The 21,036-nt window shown below is 49.8% G+C and overlaps 1 pseudogene; it reads left to right on the top strand.

Moving 5' to 3' along the window:
• Positions 1–12,321: 12,321 nt before the first annotated feature.
• On the top strand, positions 12,322–12,561 carry LOC102499503 (cyclin-dependent kinases regulatory subunit 1 pseudogene; annotated as a pseudogene).
• The last annotated feature ends 8,475 nt before the right edge of the window (positions 12,562–21,036 follow it).

Raw genomic sequence — 21,036 nt, 5'->3', positions numbered from 1 at the left:
AGGACTGGTTTGAAGGATCGGTCAGTAGAGCCAGCGCATGGCCGAACGGTTGTCGCCGGACTCCCACGTAGTCAGCTGCTGTTGGAGTCCTGGACCCAGCAGTTTAAACTCACGCCGGGCACATGTGCGTGTGCGTGCAAGATCCTGAGAGGAGATTGGAGGAGAAGGGATTGCAGCATGGCCATGCCCCCGAGGGGTGATTTCTTGCTTTCTGTTTCTCTCTCTCTCTGTCTCTCTGGAGAGTGCATGTGCCCGATGGCAAAAATCTCTCTCTCTCTTAAAAAAAAAAAAAAAGAAAAATCAGTAAGTGGTTGTGGCCAGCAGGTAGAGGAGTGGTTGAGGTGCTGGACTTCCACATGACCAATAGCAGTTCAAGTCCTGGACCCAGCAGCTTGGATGTGTGTGTGTGTGTTCCCAAAACTGCAGGGGGAGAATAGAGGAGAAAGGACTGTAGTGCAGCCATGCCACCTGGGGGAGGGAGTTCTCACTTTCTTTCTCTGTCTCTTTCTCTCTGTGTCTCTGGTGAGAACATGTGCCCTATAGCAAAAATCTTTCTTAAAAAAAAATATCAAGAAACCAGCAGATGGTGTAATGGTTATGTCACTGGACTGCCATGTAGTCAACCACGGTTCAAGTCCCGGCCCTGGTGATTTCAAACTCAAGCCGAGTGTATGTGTGTGTGTGCCCCAAATCCCAGAAGGAGACTGGAGAAGAAGAGACTGCGGCATAGCCATTCTCCCCGGGGGCTGATTTCTTGCTTTCTGTCTCTCTGTCTCTTTCTGTCTCTCCAGTGAACGCACGTGCCCTATAGCAAAAAATCTCTCTTTAAAAATAAACAATAAGGGGGCCAGAAGATGGTAAGGTGGGAAACGCGACACTCTGTGAGGCAGTCTCACAGCGGAAGGCTCCCAGTTCAAGTCCAGAGACCTCCTTGAGAACACCAGGCATGCGCTTGCCCACGATCCGGGCAAGTTGAAGACTGCGTGTGGGCCAGGGCGTCAGACCCTGCTGGGGCTGCACGTCTTCCTCTGTGCCTCTCTCTTATGGGAGAAAAACGAAACTTAAGAAAAAGTATGGGAAGCACAGACACAGGAGAACTTCTTGCTCCTTTCTGGTCTTTCCTCGTGTGCGTGCAGGGTGTGTTGGGAGAACTAGCCCTCAAATTAGCCTTCCGGGTTTCTCCAGGTCTTGCCACCCTGTACCCCAGCTCTATAACCCCAAGAAATCTGTGACCCTGGCTCAGCGCTGGGGCAGCCCCGCTGCCCTGGGGGGTGAGGGGGACGAGGTACGGGGAGAGCAGGCGCCTGGGGTGGGGCCGCTTTCCCTCCCCCGCTCTTTCTGGGAGAGCAGGCGCCTGGGGTGGGTCTGCTTTCCCTCCCCGGCTCTTTCTCTTCCTTTCTTCTGCCCCTGCCTTGGTTCTGCTGAATCCGGGTGTTTCTCGGGCTCCTCTCACACAGAACACCGCTGCTAATTTTACCCGGACTCTGATCCGGTGTAATCCGAGGCCAGACACTCAGTCAGCAATGGCTCCCATCCTGCTGCTGCGGCGTTCCGTGTCCCCCACCCCCATGACGGTCTCCCGCTGCTGTGGGGGACAGCAAGCAGAGGGAGAGCCCGGGTGGCAGCCAGCCCCTTTGCACATTCCATCAAGCAAGGATGTAACGAGCCTTCCTGGGTAACCGCAGAGACATGCCTCGAGTGACCTCTCGCACCGCGAGACCTGCTTCCTGGTAACCACCGCTCTCTGCAGCCTGCAAGTAACACGAAAAGCCACCCGGGGTCAGAATCAGCGGCTCGGGTCTGTGCATTAAAGCTCATAAAGAGGGCGCCCTCCCTGGCCGACTGCTTTGAGAGCACACCCAGACGTCACATTCGCTTTGCAGATTCGAAGCAGTGAGGAGCAGGAGGAAGAAGGTGGCTCAGGGCAGTCAGAAGCAAATGACAGTCCAGTGACAGCGGAGAGTGAGAGGAGGATGGAATGCTGAAAAAATAGGTTCGAGAACTTGAAGGCCAATGCCAGAGGCCACTCAGAGAAGGGCCATGGCTGCATTCTCCAAGTTTACTGATGTCCGTTCAGAACCGTTTCTCCAAGAAAAGGTTTAATTGCCCAGACCGTAGCTGGGGGATCCCACAGCCCAATCAGGGAGCAGACATGCCTGTCATAAAAATGCACGGCACTTTGCAAGTCTTCCTATGCAGGCAACGGGGGAGACAGGATAAGAGGGAACGCCTCCGAGCAGCCAGTGGCTGGGGCTCAGAGCTCGGGCTGCAGGGACACGAGCCCAGCGACGGGCCGGGCTGGGACTGGGGAGGAGGCGGGCATCTTTTGCAAGACTGGACATGCCCCGGAGTTCGTCATGGTACTCAGTCAATGCCCGCTGCCTGCATCAGCCACTGTCCTGGGGAAGAGAAGGAAAATCCCTGATCAGACTGAGCGAGATTCCTGGGGATCCCTCACGCACTGAACTCCCCAGTCCTGACCCACATCTGTCTCCCTTTATAATTTACGAGGGGAGCTTTGCTGGGCCTCCTCCCTGAGCTAGAAATAGTCTTCCCTGGCAGGCCCTCCCAGGGCAGGATTTGAAGATAGAGTAGGATGAGGTGGATTAGACAGCAAGCTCCCTGAAGGCAGAGCGCTGTCCTCTGGAAGGCCCTGGTGTGCTGCAGAGCTGGCCTGGAGCACACCTGTCCTGTTCATCTTCCCAGGTAGAGCTCAGTGATAGACGCCTCATGGGATTCTATTACTCATTTCTCCACACAGCTCAATGATAAACCCTCATGGGATTCTATTACTCATTTCTCCACAATCTATCAGGCACCTCCTCTGCGCCAAACACCTACTGTGTGCTGGGCTCTAAAGGAAACAAAGCCACTGTTCTGTGATACGTACCTACTATGGTGTGGTAAATAAGGCAATGAAGCCAAGAGCTTAGTCCAATGCTTAGTACTCAACAGGTGATCAGTAAATTATAGACATCAGTGTTATCGTTGACTACTGCCTTGGTATAGCCTGGGCCCTCCATTTCCTATCTCTTGCACACCGTGCTCCTCTCTATCATACAACTTATCCGACTGAATTCCATTTTTTGGTCTGTCTCTCTCAGCCCCTCTCACCATACCAGGGCAAGGTGACACACTTGACTTGTGGAATCAAAATTGTTGACGGCAATAGACCACCAGGGGGCGCCGCGACTCAGCAGCAGGGTTCCTGCTCTGCAGCGCCACCTAGAGGATAGATGTCATAACCCGCAAAGGAAAGACCAGTCCAAAGGGAGGGTAAAGTTACCAGCCCGGCAGGCCCAGCGCTCCTGCTGGACCTGCCTGCCTTCTCCGCAGGGCCCCTGCAGTCGGAATCGGAGCAGCGCTCCGGAGGGGATACCCGCAGCGGCGAAGAGTCCTGAATCTCCTCTCTGCTGATCCTAACTGTGTTCACAGCCAAGAAGCACAGAGGCTTTCCTGTGTAACCAACCTACACAGTAAACTTGCAGGAGAAGCAAAAGTGTTAGCATTTGCAAAGCCCTTGGTACAGTGTCTGGCCCACACTCCAGCGTGGTACACATCGGCTCTGATTATGGTTACTTAATCTTCACGCCAACGCCAGAAGTAGGTCGTATTCTCCCCACTCTGGAGATGAAGAAACCAAGACTCCATGGCATTAGGAGGACAAACCAAAGTGCCTTAGTGGGTAGCAGAGTGAGATTTGCCCCTCACAACTGGCTGGCTCCAAAGGCCACACTGCTAATAATGTGCTATCCTGACTCTCATTCACTCCACAAATATTCATTTAGCAACCACTCTGCAACAGGGATGAGAGACAGAAGTGGATCTGTGTGGTTGCTGCCCTCAGGTGGCTCCCACTGCTGTGCAGGTGTGCAAATAAAGTGTGCAGAGCACTAGGCACACGCACACAGGCATACATACACACGCACACACGCATGCATGCATACATACACACACATATGCATGCATACATACACAAGCACACACGCAGGCATACACACATACATACACACGCACATATACATACATACAGGCACACGTGCATGCATACACATGCATGCGCACATACACATGCATGTGCATGCACATACCCACATGCATGTACCTACACATACCCATATACACAAATACACACGTGCAGTCACACACACATGCATTCTCACATACATACAGAACCAAGTATGAATCAGGGAGAAACCAAGAGACACATGCTTAGTGTCCAGCTTCCCTGACCCCATCACCAATCTGTCTTCAGTCCCTGGACAGAGCAAACACAAATGTCCTCAGGGACCGGGTGGGTCACCTCACAGTTTCCTATGGAGCCAGGGGTGGGAAGGCAGGGAGGTAAATTGTGGCCTAGGTGTTGTTTCTCCATGGCAGGACCAGCACAGAGCTGCAAGGAGTCCAAGAATTCCAAATTTGAACCTGGCCTTTCTGGTTGTCATAAAGGTATATTGTCAAGGAAGAGGGCAGAACTTGTGTTTTGGCAGTTGGTTGGCTGGATTTATCATTGTACATACTGAGTTGTCAGAAAAGTCATGAAGTATTTTTCCATTTTTTTCTTTTTTTTTTTTTTTTAAGAGATTTTTGCTATAGGGTACGTGTGCTCGCCAGAGAGACAGAGAGAGACAAAGACAGAAAGTGAGAAATCATCCCCCACAGGGGATGGCCATGCCACAATCCCTTCTCCTCCATCCTCCTCTCGGGATCTTGGGCATGGACGCGCAGCATGAGTTTAAGCCACTGTGTCTGGGACTCGAACCGCGGTCGACTACATGGGAGTCCAGCGACATAGCCATTATGCCAACTGCTGGCCCCATATTTTTCCATGTTTTTCTATGCAAAAATGCATCATAGCTTTCCCGACAACCCAATATTTAGAGTTATGGTCCGGGGGCCTCTGCACTGGCGCTCCAGGCCCTGTGAGTGCTGGGGCTGGTAAGTGGACAGGTGGACTTGTAGGTCACAGTGATTCCCTGGATTTCATTCAAAACAGAGAGAGGAGCGGTTAGAGTGCTTTAAATAAGGGGTGATGTCATCGGGCTTGCATTTAGTCAGATCCCTTGGTCCGCTGCTGGGAGGGGGCTCACAGGGGCGTGGCATCAGAAGCAGGTGGAGGAAGTGCCCATCTAACAGCCTTCTAATTCTATTTTTAAAAGTTAGCTTTATCAAGACCAGCAGTTAGCATAATGGCTATGTCACTGGACTCCCATGTAATCTACTGCAGTTCGAGTCCTGGACCCGGTGGCTTAAACTCACGCCGGGTGCGTGTGCGAGCGTGCCCAAGATCCCGAGAGGAGAATGGAGGAGAAGGGATTGCGGCGTGGCCATCCCCCCTGGAGAGTGATTTCTTGCTTTCTGTCTTTCTGTCTCTCTCTATCTTTCTGGCGAGCACACACGCCCTATAGCAAAAATCTCTCCAAAAAAAAAAAAATTACCTTTATCAAGATGAAGTTTACATACAATAAAACTCACCAGCTTAAAGTGTACAATTCCATGGGAGTTTGACAATTATGTAACCACAGCCCCAATCCCAATATAGGGCATTTCTGTTCTTTCGAAAAGATCCCACACACCCCTTGGCAGCCAACTCACCCCTGCCCCAGGCCCTGGCCGCTACCGACCTGCTTCCAGCACTCGGCGTGGCCTCTTCTGAAATTTCATACACATGGACTCAGAGTGTGCAATGATATTCTGTGCCTGTTTTGTTTTCTACATAGTATAGCACTGTTGAACTTCATCGGTGCTGGTGTGTACTCAGTAATTCATCATTTTTATTGCCACAGAGCAGCTTGGTGTACAGATATAACAGAATCGGCCTCCCCTTCACCAGTTCACTGGGGTCATTCCACTTTGGGGCTGTTAAAGCAAAGCTGCTGTGGGACCAGCTGTTGGCATAACGGCTATGTTGCTGGACTCCCATGTAGTTGGTGGCGATTCGAGTCCTGGATCCAGCGGCTTAAACTTACGCCAGGTGCATGTGCGTGCATGCCCAAGATCCTGAGAGGAGAACAGAGGAGAGGGGATTGAGGCGTGGCCATCCCCCCTGGGGGGTGGTTTCTCGCTTTCTGTCTCTCTTGCGAGCACACATACCCTATAGCAAACTTCTCCAAAAAAAAAAAAAAAAAAAAAAAAAAAGCCGCCGCGAACATTCAAGAAGAAATGTTTATGTGGCCATATGCGTTCAATTCTTTTGGGTAAATATCTAAGAGTGAGATGTGAGGTCATATGGCAGACACAATTTTTAAAAATATTTTTAAAAAATGATTTATTTAATTTTATTTATTTATTTTAATTTGACCACACAGAGAGAGAGAGAAGAAAAGGGAGAAAGCAAGCCACCAGGTCCAGGACTCAAACCACCATCAGCCGTGTGGGAGTCCAGCGCCCCGACCACCACACTATCTTCTGGGCCCTGGTAGATACATTTTTAAAAATGATGTAGCGCACATACAAGAGAGAGAAAGACACAATTTGTGTCCCAGACCTAGGGGCTTGAAAAACACGCCAGGTGTATGGGTGTGTGTGCCCTAAATCCCAAAAGCAGAAATGGAGAAGGAATTGCAGTGTGGCCATCCCCCATGAAGGGATGCTTCCTCACTTTCTCTCTCTCTGACTTTCTGACTCTCATATGCCCTCTGGCAAATTAAAAAATAGAGAGAGAGAGAGACAGTAAGAAAAACACCCTCCACAGGACCTTGTCACACTGTAACCCCCTTTCTCCAGCCCTCCAACTCCTCAGGACCCAGGGCACCTGTGCACATGTCTGGCATGTTTTCAGTCAACACGAGGATCCAGACTCGCAGTCGGCTGTATGGCTTCCAGATTGCAGCATTACCGCTGCAGCACCGTGGCTGGGCCAAGGACATATCTAACTTCATTAGAAAACAGCTTTTCAAAGTGGTTGGACCTTCTTGCAGTCTCACCAGCCAATGTATCAAGAGACAGGTGCTCTGGGTACCAGGTCCGCACTGGCCCAAGAAGTGGCTTCAGGTCTGTACAAGTCTGTACAGATCAGGGACCTAAATGCAGCCAGAGCCTTTGGGCTGGTCATTGGAACTGTTTCTGCTTCACTCCAAACCTACCTTTTGTCCTCTGCTTTGCAATGCTGGGACTGGAGCTTTGCAGTCTGGTTCCCTTCATCACTGCCGGTGTACTAAGGTCTGTCCAATGACCACTCGCTGTCCCTCAGGCCGGTCCCCATTCAAGCTCTCTCTTTCCTGATCTGTTGCAGTAGCTACCCAGCTGGCCTTCCCGTCCCATCTCGGTCCCGCAGCTGTCATCCACGCTGCTCCAAAAGGCCTTTCCTAAATACAAATGTCTCCTGTGTTCCCCATGCCTCCACGCCTCCTGCTCCAGGAGAACGAGTCCGCGTCACTGCCGCTCAGCCAGGCTCCAGCCTCCTGCCTCTCCTCTCCCAGGCAGACCCAGGCGCGGGTCAGCACCGCCATGCCCAGGCCTTGCACACTCTGGTGCCTCCAACCACGCCTTCTTCGGTGAACAACTCCCATTTCTCCTAATGACTCCACACGCGATTATCTGGAAACCTGCCACAGGGTTTGGGGGTACAATACCTGCTTGGCACATAGTAGGTGCCTAAGACAAAGTAGCTAGGATAGCACCCTATCTGTGAGGGGGCTCATGGAGCCCCAGGGGCAGCAACGGAGATGATGATGTTTATTTACTTATTTATTTATTTTAGTTTTGCTGTAGGGTGTGTACACTTGCCAGAGAGAGACAAAGAGAAAGAGAAAGAGAGAAAGCGCACCCCACCCCCATCCCCCCAGGGAAAATGGCCAGGCCACAGTCCCTTCACTTCCATTCTCTTCTCAGGATTTTGGGCAGGCACACACATGCATCTGGCATGTTTTTCAGTCTTCCAGGTCTTGAGCCATGCAGCTGGCCATGGGATCCAATCACCTTAGCCACCCAGCCAAGGGCCCCCAGTCTTGTCTCGTTTGCTTGCTTTTTGTTTCTGTCTTAGGGCGCATCCAGTCACTGAAGAGCGACAAGGAGAAGCAGAGAGAGGGAAAGTGCGAAGTCACCCCCCAGGAAGATGGCCGCGCTGCAATCTCTTGTCCTCCATTCGCTCAGGACTTTGGGCATGCACACACATGCCTGACGTGCTTTTCAAGCCACCAGGTCTGGGACTCAAACCGTGATTGACCATGCGGGAGTCCAGCGTATAACATTTATTTTATTTATTTTTTCCATGAGCAAAAGAGAGCAAGAGGGAGCACCCTCAGTTAAGTCCTGACTCTGTGACCTACTCCCAGCCTCAGCCAGCTCTGCATCACAGGGATGTGGGTCAGCTGTGACCCCCGCCCCAACATGGCGTTTCAACATCACACCACCACCCAGCCTGTCACAGCGACCTCAGAATCAGTGTCACCCTCATGATAACACAGACCAGCAGGCCCTCTCCCCCCATCTGATGTTTGCTATAGGCCACGTGTGCTCACCAGAGAGACAGAAAGTGAGATATCACCCCCTAAGGGGTATGGCCATGACACAATCCCTTCTCTGTTCTCTTCTTGGGATCTTGGGCACGCATGCACACAACCTCAACATGAGTTTGAAACCACCAGTTCTGGGACTCGAACTATGATTGGCCATGTGAGAGTCCAGCAACGTAACCATTACGCCATTTGCTGGTCCCTGCCCATTTGATTTAATAGCAGGATCTAGACTTTCTCTAGCACTCTCTCACCACCGCCGACCCTTTGCAAGCACCTCTTTCTCCTAGTATGAAGGGGAAGACGGGTCTTACCTCCTCTGACCCTCTGCAGCTGCACAGGCCTACCCAAGCCATCCCCCGGGCCCCAGAACCCCATGGTGGCCCATGTAGGAAGTGACCCTGCCCCTCATCCTCTCAAAACACATTGCAGACAGACACAGAAGAGTGGATTGTTTTCCAAAGGGATGACCAGAGGAGTGAGTGGCTTCACCCACTTTCTGGAGCAGGCCCTTGGGCCTGACACATGGCCCTCTAAGGGGTTCTTTCCCATGTATGACCCTTTCTTCCCTCTTCCCCTACTCAGGGCCTTCACATCTGGTACTTTTTTCATTGATTTGTCAACGTTCCAATAAAAAACACAGCCACTTAGTGCAACAAGGAAGAGGGATTTTTAAAAAATTATCTATTTAATTTTATTTATTCATTCATTTATTTTAATTCGACCAGATAGAGAGAAAGGGAAAGTGATAAAGGAAGCCACCAGGCCCGGGACTCAAACCATGGTCAGCCATATGGGAGTGTCCAGCGCCTTAACCACCATGCCACCTGCTGGTCCCCAAGGAAGAGGGGTTTTGATAAGCCCCTGCTCCCCCCCTTTCCACCTCCATAGGAGCTGCCCTCACCCATTTTGTTTTTCTTCTAAATGTCCCTATATTTCTAAATTAGAAGTTTATATTGTCCCTGTTCATTTTTTATATAGTACGATTTATTGATCTTTAGATACTGTGTATTGACATCCTCTTATGGTAAATGAGATTTCAATGTTCTTGCATGTACATACAATGCACTTGTGCGTGCGTGCGCGCACACACACACACACACAGTATCCCTCCTCCTCCCTATCTTCCCCAAATACTTATGTCATACTTTTAGTTACAGTAATCCTGTGTACATATGTATGACCACATACATTATTCATGTAAGAGTCATCAGAGCTACTAACACACAATTCATTTTCCCTCTTAGGCAACTTTCGTTTTTCCATGAGTTCATCATTGTTTGGACTTTTTACTTGCCAGAATGTTTGAAATATCAATTGCTCATTTTTTCCAGATGCTCCATCGTGTTACCTAACATTATTTACCCTGCCAAGTCTACTGTTTTCTCAGATAGTCCGTCTGCCAGCCGCGTCCTAACTGGCTGTTCCCTAGGCCTCCTTCTTCCCTCCTGAGGCTTCTTTCCATCGTTTTCATGCTGCCGCATGGGGCCCACCGTTTCCAGATACCAGACCCTCCTATTTGTTTTACCATCATTCCACTGGAACACACTCTCTAATTTCTTTCAAAATGACCTGTCTCAAATGTCTTTTATTTTATTCTCACATTTGATTGACTTAATCTGGGCACTGACTTTTTGATTGAAAATCGTTTTCACCTCAAAATACTGAACGCAGTTTTCCAGTGCTTGCTAGCATCCTGTGTAGTTCTTGATAAAAATGCAAATGCTCATACCATTCTTACTTTGTCTCATTTGTATGTAACCTCCGTTCTTTCTTTATGGAAGTTTTGAGAACTTCTCTTTATGGCGAGTGTTCTGGAGTTACACGGTGATGTATGCTGTCTGTCTCAATTGTTTTACTAGTTCCAGGGTGGGTCTTCTCAATCTGGGGATATTATCTTCAGTTTAGGGAAATGTTCTCAGATTGGTTTCTGGAATATTTTCCTCTTCGTTGCTCTCTGTTCTCCTGTCTTTTTTGCCTTTTCATTTCTTTGAATTTCTCTAAATCCAATGCTGGATCTCCTGGATCATTTTTCTCTCTGTTTTCTCCCCTCATATTTTCCATCTCGTTTTCTTCATGTCAAACCCTCGAAGGTATTGCTGTCACTTATTTTCCAAATATGCTACTGAAATTCTTATTTTGCATATGTTACATTAATTTTCCAAGATCTCTCTTGCTCGCAGATCATGTGGTTGTTGTAGCAGCCGGTTTCTGTTTAATGGATTGTATCAGTCAGCTTTTGCTGCATAACAAACAACCACAAACAATCTTATTATCATACTTTAGTAAGCAACTTATTTTTGCTCATACATCTGTGCCTTGACTAGCCTTGTTCTGATCCAAGTAACTCCTTCTTGTGTACAATTTAGAGGAACAGTTTCTTTTTTTAGCTTTTTATTTTGGCATCTCTGTTTCACATTGGGCACTTTCTTCCTATGTTGATGTCCTTTGGTTCTTCATTAGTATTTAAGACAACAGTACTAATAATGCGATGTAGTTCTGCAAGTGTGGGTGAGAACTTGTGGACTGATAGGTGTGTTTGGGCATTTGGGCAGGGAGGTAGCTACCCTGGGACTTCCTACAAATGATAGTTTTTTTTTTTTTTCATTATTCCCAATAATCTGACTGGCATTTTATGCTTGGGATATAGAAAAAGCTAGGGTGGATTGGAGTGTTTTGACCATTTAGAATGTGGACTTCCAGGTAACACCCTGTTCTCAGCCCCATGTCTTGTTGTGCCCTCTGAAATGCTGGGTGTCTTGGGTCTCCCCGCTACCATTTTCAGAGAATAAGCTTTCCGCAGGAGGCTCAAGGGGCAGCCCTTGTCTGCTGGCTTTCATCTCACTTCCACAGCCTCTCCTCCTACTCCCCTGAGGCTGTGGGCCTTGCTGGAGTTCTGGGTATATTTCTTTTCCTCTCACTCATATCCCACCTTGCATGTTACAGTTTCTTCCATCCAACTAAATAAGTGAGAGATCCTCAAAAGTTTGTGAAAAATCTGTGTTATGAAAAAACTATGCATGGGTTTTAAATTTTTTTGCACCAAAATAAACTCTTCTCAAAGTTAATGACTTATTTCATGAGTAAGAGAGACAGAGGAACAGCACCACTAACAGGGACCTGATGCCACGATCTGCCTCCAGCCTCAGCCAGGCCAGATTACGGGCACGTGCATGGCTGGTATAGTCAGAGAGGTCTCCAGATGCAAACTGGTAGCCTTTGAACTGCAGTTACCAATGGGAGACCTGGCTCCCTTAACCACTAGGATACTGGACTGGCCCAATCTAGCTCTTTCTCTGCTATGTCACAGAATGGGCTGGGACTTGAATTCCACTGTGCTGATCTCAGAGTGCCTGCTGCTCCCCTCTGGCCTGTGTGCCATGGGCACTGAGGTCCCGCCAAGAGAGATGCAGGTGCAGGTCCATGGCTGACGCTGTGCTTGCCCTGGTGCTCAGTACTGCTGGTGACAGCAGCCCCCCTTTTATACACAAGGACGCCGAGGCTCAGAGCTGCCAGAGGCACACACCGTTGTAGGGCAATTGCCCCAGGAAGGCTGCCTCAACCACCTCCTGCCAGTTCCCTTGCAGACATTCCAGGCTTCGTCACACACTCGAAGATGGGTTTCCAATGGACCCCGTGGGCACCTGGCAGGCTGGCCCATGGGACCATGAACAACACAGGCAACAGACAGAGAGGAGGGGCTTTGCTCCCTTTGCAGACTATCATCCCAGCTCACTGCGGGGAGCTGTGTGCCCAGTGCAGGGTCACCTGACTCCCACCAGCTCAAGAGCTCTTGAGAGGCGTGCTGCTCGGAGTTGTTTGGAGGCTGGCGGAGCCGGACTGGAGATCTGTAAGCAGAGCCGTCATGTCGCACAAACAAATTTACTATTCGGACAAATACGATGACAAGGAGTTTGAGTACCGGCATGTCATGTTGCCCAAGGACATAGCCAAGCTGGTTCCTAAAATCCATTTGATGTCTGAATCTGAATGGAGGAATCTTGGCGTTCAGCAGAGTCAGGGATGGGTCCATTATATGACCCATGAACCAGAACCTCACCTCTGGCTGTTCCGGAGGCCACTACCCAAGAAGGCAAAGAAATGAAGCCGACAAGCCCCTTTTCAGTGCCCAGCTCCACGCAGCTGTCCTTACTTCCTAACATCTTTCTGGTAACCTGATCATGTCGCCTTCCTGTTTCTCACTTTGATATTTAACGGATAACACACACACACACACACACACACACACAAAAGAGCTCTTGAGAAACAACACCCTTCATTTTTTAATGTGGCTACTAAAGTGCTGTCTGATGCGATCTGCAGACCCATTTGGAGGAGGAGTTGGGTGCTGGCTCTCCATTGTCTGCCACCCGCGGTGTGTTCACTGGACTCTGGGGACAGACGAGGACAGCACTCTGAGCTCCATGTGCTCATTCCGAGGGTCCTGGGGTGAGGGGGCTTTAGGCAAAAGAAGCAAGCCAGATGGGTGTCCACTGTGCCATGTGGTAAGCGAGGCTTTCCAAGCCCTGTGGACAAACTCTGGAAAAGCGGGTCACCCCATTTCTGAACCTTGTGCAGGCTTCAAAATAAAAGTCTGAAAACAGTGATGTTCCGGGAGTGGCTGGTAGGACAGCAGGGCGAGTCCAGGGAAGCTGGGGTGAGAGGGGAAGGAAACGGGGCCGGGCTTGAGAAAGAGTTTTCCGGGGAGGGCAGGGCTGGACCAACTATTACAACACTGAATTATTCTTCTTGCCCATTTGTTCAACATGCTGCCCTGGTACCTGAGCTGCCCACATCCTCCCCAGCACCCCAGCCCCTGTGACTTCTTCACACCCAGCAACTAACGAGTCACTGCCTGGCACAGGAGGAGGCCTCCGGGACCAACATGGTGGCTAAGGACTGTGACCCTGGAAAACATACAGCATCCAGTGACGTGGTGCAGGCTGGCTCATGGTGCATTCCCTGGTGGGCATCACCGTCCTGGAGTACATGCCCACCGGGGTCCGCAGTGCCCCAGTCTGTGCCGGGCTCTGTGCTTGTCCCTGGGGGACCAGGCATGGGGCAGGTGAGGTGCAGAGACCCGGGAGTTGGTGTGTTCAGAAGGAGCGGGGAGAAGGTGGAGAGATAAGGGGACAGGCCAAGGAAGGACTTAGAAGTCAAGCGAAGGAGCCTGAACTTCATCCCACAGGTCACAGGCAGCCCACAGGGGTCTGAGCAGAAGAGGGACACTCTGAATTCATGTTTTATTGAGAGTGCCACCAACGCTAAGGGGAGGAGGGGACACTACAGGGCAAGACTAGGAGCTGGGAGAGAGGTGAGGAAGAGTCAGGAGGGCTGATGGGGTCTGAGGAGGGAGGCACCAGAGATAGGCAGAGGGAGGGTCATACCACCGTCCTGTGAGCAAGGCTCCAAAGTCTAGGTTCGAATTCCCATCTGAAAGACTGGGAACATCAAGGCTGCAGAATCATCCAAGCAGCCGGCCTTTCTCCAGGGCTTACTGCGTGCGTGGCGTTGCCCAGAGGCTCTGCAGTTGCCTACAAGTGTGGCGAGGGCTTGCGGATTGACAGGTGTGTTTGGGCATTTGGGCAGGGAGGCAGCTACACAGTAAGCCTATTCAATTCCCATTTTACAGACAAGGAACCGAGGCCGACTGGGTAAGTAACCAGGCCACCCTCACACTGACAGGTGGTGGGGCCAGTTGAACCCAGGCAATGTGAGAAGAGAGAAAACTCAGAAAGAGGGTCCTGCTGACTTTGAAGAAATGTAGAGTTATTTATTCTGATTTATTCTGTGTGTCTTTAAGAAGATATCCCACGAACAGGGATAGAAGCAACTGGAAGGAAAGGCTAGCTCCATAGGGAGAATTTTCTAACAGTCCAGGTTGCCTTGGAAAGCAATAAACTGGTTTTTTTTTTTTTTTTTTTTGAAAGGTTTTTCGCTATAGGGCGCGTGCGCTCACCAGACAGACAGAGAGAGACAGAGAGATAGAAAGCGAGAAATCACTCCCCGGGGGGATGGTCATGCCACAATCTCTTCTCCATTCTCCTCTTAGGATCTTGGGCACACATGCACATGTGCCCGGCGTGAGTTTAAGTCGCCGGGTCCGGGACTTGAACCACGGTCGACTACATGGGAGTCCAGCGACATAACCATTACGCTAACTGCTGGTCCTAGCAATAAACTTTTGATCAGTGGAAGTACTCAGGGGGAAGCCACGTCCCTTGCAGAGGGAACCACTCAGAGGAATGTCCCTGCGAAAGAAGTAAGAGGGGTCTCTGGGTCCAGATTAACTGTATTTGAATTCCATCGTACTCCTTACCAGCTGGGTGATGTTAGGAGAGTTACTTGGCCTCTCTGTGGATCGGTTTTGTCATCTGTAGAACAGGGCCAAGAACTGCTTCTATGTCACCGGGCGGTTAAATGAATTAATACATGGGGTAACTCATTGGTATCGGATCTTCATCACTCAAAGGATCTGAAAGTGGAGCTGACACCCCTGGGGGTGGTAGAATGGCACCGGTTAGTCTCAGTGTAGGACCTGGAAAAGTCATTTAGAATTCTCTCAAAGGACGGACCCCAAGCAGACTCCAAGCGCTCAGTGGTCAGTGGAGTGAGACGGGCCTCCCTTCCCATGCTCTTCCTGTGCTTCTCAGTCGTTCTTCTTAGAGCTTAGACAGGCTTTTGAGGGCTCCAGTCTCATTCCAACACCCTGAGCATAAATCCAGGAAGGAGTCTGTGGCCCTGGTTGGGCCCTGGAAGCCAAGGAGGAAGTGTTGGAAGGAAGGTTGGGCCCTGGCACATTGGGACATTGGACTTCTCAAGCTTTCTTCATCTTGTTACACACACACCCTGCCTGCCAGGGCTTCAAAGTAGGAAACAGAATTAGGAGGAGATGACAAGGCAACTCATAGGAGAAAATCCATTTCATTTCTTCACGGTCAAGCCTTATTTCTGATGCAAAATGGTGTTAGACAGCCTGGTCTTCTTCCTCTCTGTCTCTCTCTCTCTCTCTCCCCCAAGTCTGACTAAAAAATGAGCCAAACTAGGCCGGCAGGTAGTGCGGAGGTTAAGGCAGCTGGATCTCATGTGGTCAACTGCATAGTTCAAGTCCCAGGTCCTGCAGTTTGAGAAGAACACCTGTCCGGTGTGGGCCTAGTTACTGTCCAAACCCAAATCAACCTTGTGCATCGGTCAGGGTCCAGTCAGAAGGAGAAAGTCCAGGAGCCAGGTCGTGGTGCAGAGGTAACACACATGGGAACGGTGGGTGTGTGTCCTGGGACCTCCTTGTGCACACACCCCTAGCCTTGCCAGCTGAGGCTGGGGTGGATTATGGTGGGAAGCCCTTGTTGCAGGTGCCAGTATCTAGTTCTTCCTGTCTGTCTCTCACTCACAGAAGAAATACATAAGCAAACTTAAACAAATAAAACAGAAAGCACACACACCAGTTACTTTTACAGAGAGAGTTCACTGTAAGGACTTGGTTAAACAGGTCTTGGAGGACAGGAAAGGGCAAACGGGACTCTGACATAACTAGAGATAGGGCGTCAGAGGGGCATTGCTCCAGGACTGTGGGAACGAAGGAAAAAGTGGGGGTTGACAGAACCTAGAAGTTCAGAGAAGGGCCCTGAGGGACTGAGGAGGGCCCCGACTCAGAGCCTCTGAGGTCTCGTAGTGAGATGGGGCTGGTTCGGAGGTGCTGCTGCCCGGAGGAAGGGCCATTGCTGGGGCAGACATGAGGCTGGGGTCATGCTCAGAGAGCTGCAAGCGGACAGGAAGTCCACCGCTGTCTGTCTCCCCTCCAGCCCCACAGTCTTCCCCTAGCGCCCACTAGTGGCAGAGCCGAACAGGAAGCCCCGGCAGCACAGGAGTGGGTTTGCAGAGTCCCAGCCCCAGAACTGGGAGCTGAACATAGAAGGGGGCAATGGGAGCTTATGGGAAACAACAGTTTAGTAACCAACACCCTCCAGAAGGAAGATGTCCCCACCACTGGGGACTCTCAGGGGAGCGGGCCACAGCCTTGCCACACTCCTGCAGTATAATTGAAAGAGATCAATTCTGACCTATCTAATATTCATGGAGCTCCTGTCACGTAGCAAGCACTGCGCTGGGTGCTATGAGAAGGTTTGGAACTGAAAGAAGAAAAAAGCCTTCAGGAGCTGAGTGTTCGAGTGCTGTCTCAACTATTGACTCCCAACACGAAGGAACGCCAAACCCCACTTCTTCCATCATAAAGTTCTTCAGAAGGGGCGGGGCCACCATGCAGCTCTCATGGCCCGGTCAGAACCATTGGGGGCGCTGGAGAGCGTGCAGTGCCTGGCACGCGGGCGTCCGGGTGCTCCTTCCTTTTCCTCCTCATTCTCCTCTTTGTCTTGGTCCCCCTCTGCCCCAGTCTTTGTCCTGCTCGTCCTTCTTTTCTTGCCCTTCCCCTTCCCCTTCTCCTTCCCCTCGTCCTCTTCCGAGGCTTTGTTAAATGCCTTACACTTATTCTTTCATTTACTCCCCATGAAAATCATAAAGTTGGTAATATCCATATTTTTGAGATAAAGAGCCAGGGGCTTAGACGGGTAAAATCATTTGCCCAAAGACACGGTACAAAATATAAATTTGGGGTTTTGTTTGTTTGTTTGTAATTTGCCAGAGGGTGTGTGTCCTCACCAGAGAGAGAGAGAGAGAGAGAGGCAGAATAAGAGAGAGCATCCCCTGTGGGGGATGGGCACGCTGCAATCCCGTCTCCATTGCCCCTTTGAGATGCTGGGTGTGCACACACATGCACCTGGCATGCTTCTCAGACCACCAGGTTCTGAACTTCACTCACGCAGTCAGCATGTGGGATCCAGTCCGTGAACCACCACACAAGCAGCTAGCCCCCAAATAGAACTGTTACTCTCATTTTTAAGATGAAAGTGTGAGGAACGGAAGTTACCTGACTTACCCAAAGTCATTAGCAACACGTGAAACTACATTCAGAGGCAAACTTCCGGCTGCACATACAGAATCCAATGTTCCACAAGACATCTGCAGGATTTTGTATTTTGTCTCATATTACATGCAGTAGGGTTGGTTTATTAAATTGTTTTCTTTATTTTTAGTTTTGCTAAAGGGTGTATGCTCTCACTGGCAAGAGAGACAGAGAGGTAAAGAGAGAAATCACCCCCTGTGGGGGGATGGCCACATCACAATCCTCTATGTTCCTCTTGGAATTTGGGGCATGCGCACACAAGCACTTGAAATGTTTTTCCAATCGCCAAGTCCTGGACTCCAATCACATAGTCGGCCATGTGGGATCTAGCTGCCTCCTCTCCACCTGCTGGCCCAGTTCGGTTTATTTTTTATGTCAGAGAAAAAAATGTATTAATCACTCTGCAACTCAGATAACTCCCATAAATGTTTTTAATGTTTAAAAGCAAATCACATACATGGAAAAGAAAGAGCGAAAGAAGGGAAGGAAGGAACCCTGGCGATGTCGGTCAGTGTATGACTAACCTCTAAGTGTCTCCAATTGATGGGAATTTAAATTATTTATAGTTAACTTTTGTTATTACCAAAATACTCTCAATGAACATTTCTTTGGAAGAATATTCATAAGTATATTCATATAATATATTCATATTACCTATTTATATAATACATCGAGAATATAGAAATATTATAGGGCAACCACAGGTGGTAGATTTGCTGGGCCAAGAGGGGTGGGCATTTTTAGCTTGGCTAGAAATCACCAAACTTCCCTCAAAAGATGGAAACTTACATGTTCTCATCTCGTTGCCATCACTGGATGTAATCATCTTTCTAAAGTTTTTTCCCAATCTGACAACCGGAAAAATGTGCCTAATTTTATGATTTGGGTTTCTTTGCTGGCCGGTGACACTGAGCATATGTTCATGCATTAATTGGCCGTTTGTCTGTATCTTCCTTTCACCCTCCTATCTATACGTTGGGGCCCTTTTTTCCTAAAGGATTGGTCCAATAGCATTGGTCCTTCATCACACGTGAGGCAAAGATTTTCGTTCCCATTTCGTTGTTTGCTTTTGACTTAATTGATGGCTTTTTTTTGCCTCAACAGGAGTTTTACATTTTCATCTATAACATTTGTCAATCTATTTGTGTGTGGTTTCTGGGTAGCCTCATGGCTTTGAACTGTCCCTCTCCTTGTCAGCAGGTTGAAGGAACAGCTCTGGGTTGCTCAGCGACTCGGTGACTGCATGTCCCTGGGCTCACTGTCTGCCACCCCCATATAGAGATGCTGCCCCCTCGGAAGATTCAGCAAACACAGCCCCTTGGCTGTTCAAGAGGGCCGCTGCCTCACCTTTCACGGCCAGCTTTGGGATGCCCGGCCCTGGTTCTCCCCTGCCATCCAGTTCCTTTTAAGGAGCTATGCATCTTATACGTTCCTTAATCCTCCAACTAAATTTACCAGCTGTTGCTTGCAGCCAAGACATCAGCTAAATTAAACTTTGGAGTGGCGAACGCGGTGTATCAGATGCACCTCAGTGAGCTGGGTGGGAGCAGCCACGCCCCATCTGTCCTGAGGGCTGGGGGTCAAGTTCTCCCTTACCTCTCAGAATCGTACCCTATGGGCTCTTTCCGCCATCTTGGAGCCTGTGGAGGCTACTGGGAACAGGACTTCTAACAGGCAGCTATGTCTGGAAGGCTGTGGTCCAAGGCCATTTTTGCTGGCTATAAGCGGGGTCTCAGGAACCAAAGGGAGCACGCAGCTCTTCTTAAAATTGAAGGTGTTTATGCACGAGATGAAACAGAATTCTATTTAGGCAAGAGGTGTGCTTATGTGTACAAAGCAAAAAACAACACAGTGACTCCTGGTGGCAAACCAAATAAAACCAGAGTCATCTGGGGAAAGGTGACCCGAGCCCATGGAAACAGTGGCATGGTTCGAGCCAAATTCCGAAGCAACCTTCCTGCTAAGGCTATTGGACACAGAATCCGTGTGATGCTGTATCCCTCAAGGATTTAAAATAATGAAATGTAAATGAATAAAAATGGATTTGTGTTAAAAAAAAAAAAGAATCGTACCCTATGGCATTTCCCTTCACTCAGAAGTGCTATTGTCCTGCCTCCAGGGGACCACGTACATGGGGTTCTTTCCACCATGGCAAGGATACAGCCATTCATTCAACAAACATTCAGGCAGTGCTTAGTTTTCACCAGGCACGTTTGGGGGATGCGGAAGCATCTGTCCCCGGAGGTTTTGTTGATAGTAGGAGAGACGAAAGATGAGCAGATGAATATGTGAGCCACACTCACACAGCAGAGACCCTTGGAGCAACTAACATAAAGAGAGAGAAGGGGAGGGCTAAGCCCACTGTAGGTATGGTGGCTGGTAAGGCCTCGCTGATGAGACAGCATTTGCGTAGATATCCAGATGAAATACTAGAGAGAGCCATGCAGGTGCCTGAAGAAGGTTCTAGGTGGTGAGAACACTTAGAATAAAGGCCCATGAGAAAGAGAACCCAAGGCCAGGAAGACCACAGCAGTGAAGGAGGAAGGGGTCAGAGGTGAGGTCAGAAGGTTGGACTGCACAGAGACTTGCGGGTTGTGGGAAGGAGGTGGGCGGATCTTTCACGTGTGACAGGGAGTGAGAGTTAGGATTGGGGAGAAGTGACCAGTTTCCATCTTCAGTGCAATCAGCTTGCATCCACCTTCCCTGCTGACCCAGGCTCAGGAAAGGCCAGCCATGGATCACAAGGGAGGACTGATGGTGGCTGTGTGCAGCTCCATGACAGTGTTTCAGGCACCAGTTGCATTTCACGCAATGCAGCTGGCAGCAAGTGTTAGAGTGAGCAGAGTGGGCTGTGCATGAGGCCCTTCCTGCTTCCGGCACAGAGCCACGGTGTAGGAAGGTCCCTGGCCCAACCTGTGTCCCTCTCATCTGGCAGAGGAAGCTCTTCCATCACTCCTGAATGCTTCAGCTCAGCAAGCTCCTTGCTGTATCCAGCAAGGCCACAGCTGCTCATCCTGGCCTCTGAGGGCCAGCCAGTACTGGCATGTGGTGACCGTCCTGTACAGATGCCACTGGTCATATCTAAAGCCTCCAGAGCCAAGCTGGCCAGGGAACTCAGAGCTGAGCCAGATGTTCAGGGCTGCCTGCACCACCTTTGAGAAGCTCACAGAGGAACAAATATGAAGCACCCTAACAAACTAGTGGACAATAGGGCTGGAGAAACTCCCGCTCCCTCTCTAATCAGGCAGACTCGTGCAGCACTGCAGAGACACACATCCACCCCAGGGTATCTGAGACAAAAATGGTGGGGGGACCAGCAGTCAGCGTAATGGCTATGTCGCTGAACTCCCATGTAGCTGACAGTGGTTCGAGTCCTGGACCTGGTGGCTTAAACACACGCTGGGTGGATGTGCGTGCGTGCCTACGATCCCAAGAGGAGAATGGAGGAGAAGGGATTGTGGCATGGCCATCCCCCCTGGGAGGTGATTTCCCTTGCTTTCTGTCTCTCTGTCTCTGTCTTTCTTTCTTTCTTTTTTTTTAAGAATGATTTATTTTATTTATTTATCCATTTTATTTTAATTTGACCAGAGACACACACACACACACACACACACACAGAGA

This window comes from Tupaia chinensis, unplaced genomic scaffold, assembly GCF_000334495.1.
Source record: "Tupaia chinensis unplaced genomic scaffold, TupChi_1.0 Scaffold000496_1, whole genome shotgun sequence".
In the NCBI taxonomy this organism is placed as follows: Eukaryota; Metazoa; Chordata; class Mammalia; order Scandentia; family Tupaiidae; genus Tupaia; species Tupaia belangeri.
This window is presented reverse-complemented; position numbering and strand designations above follow the sequence as displayed.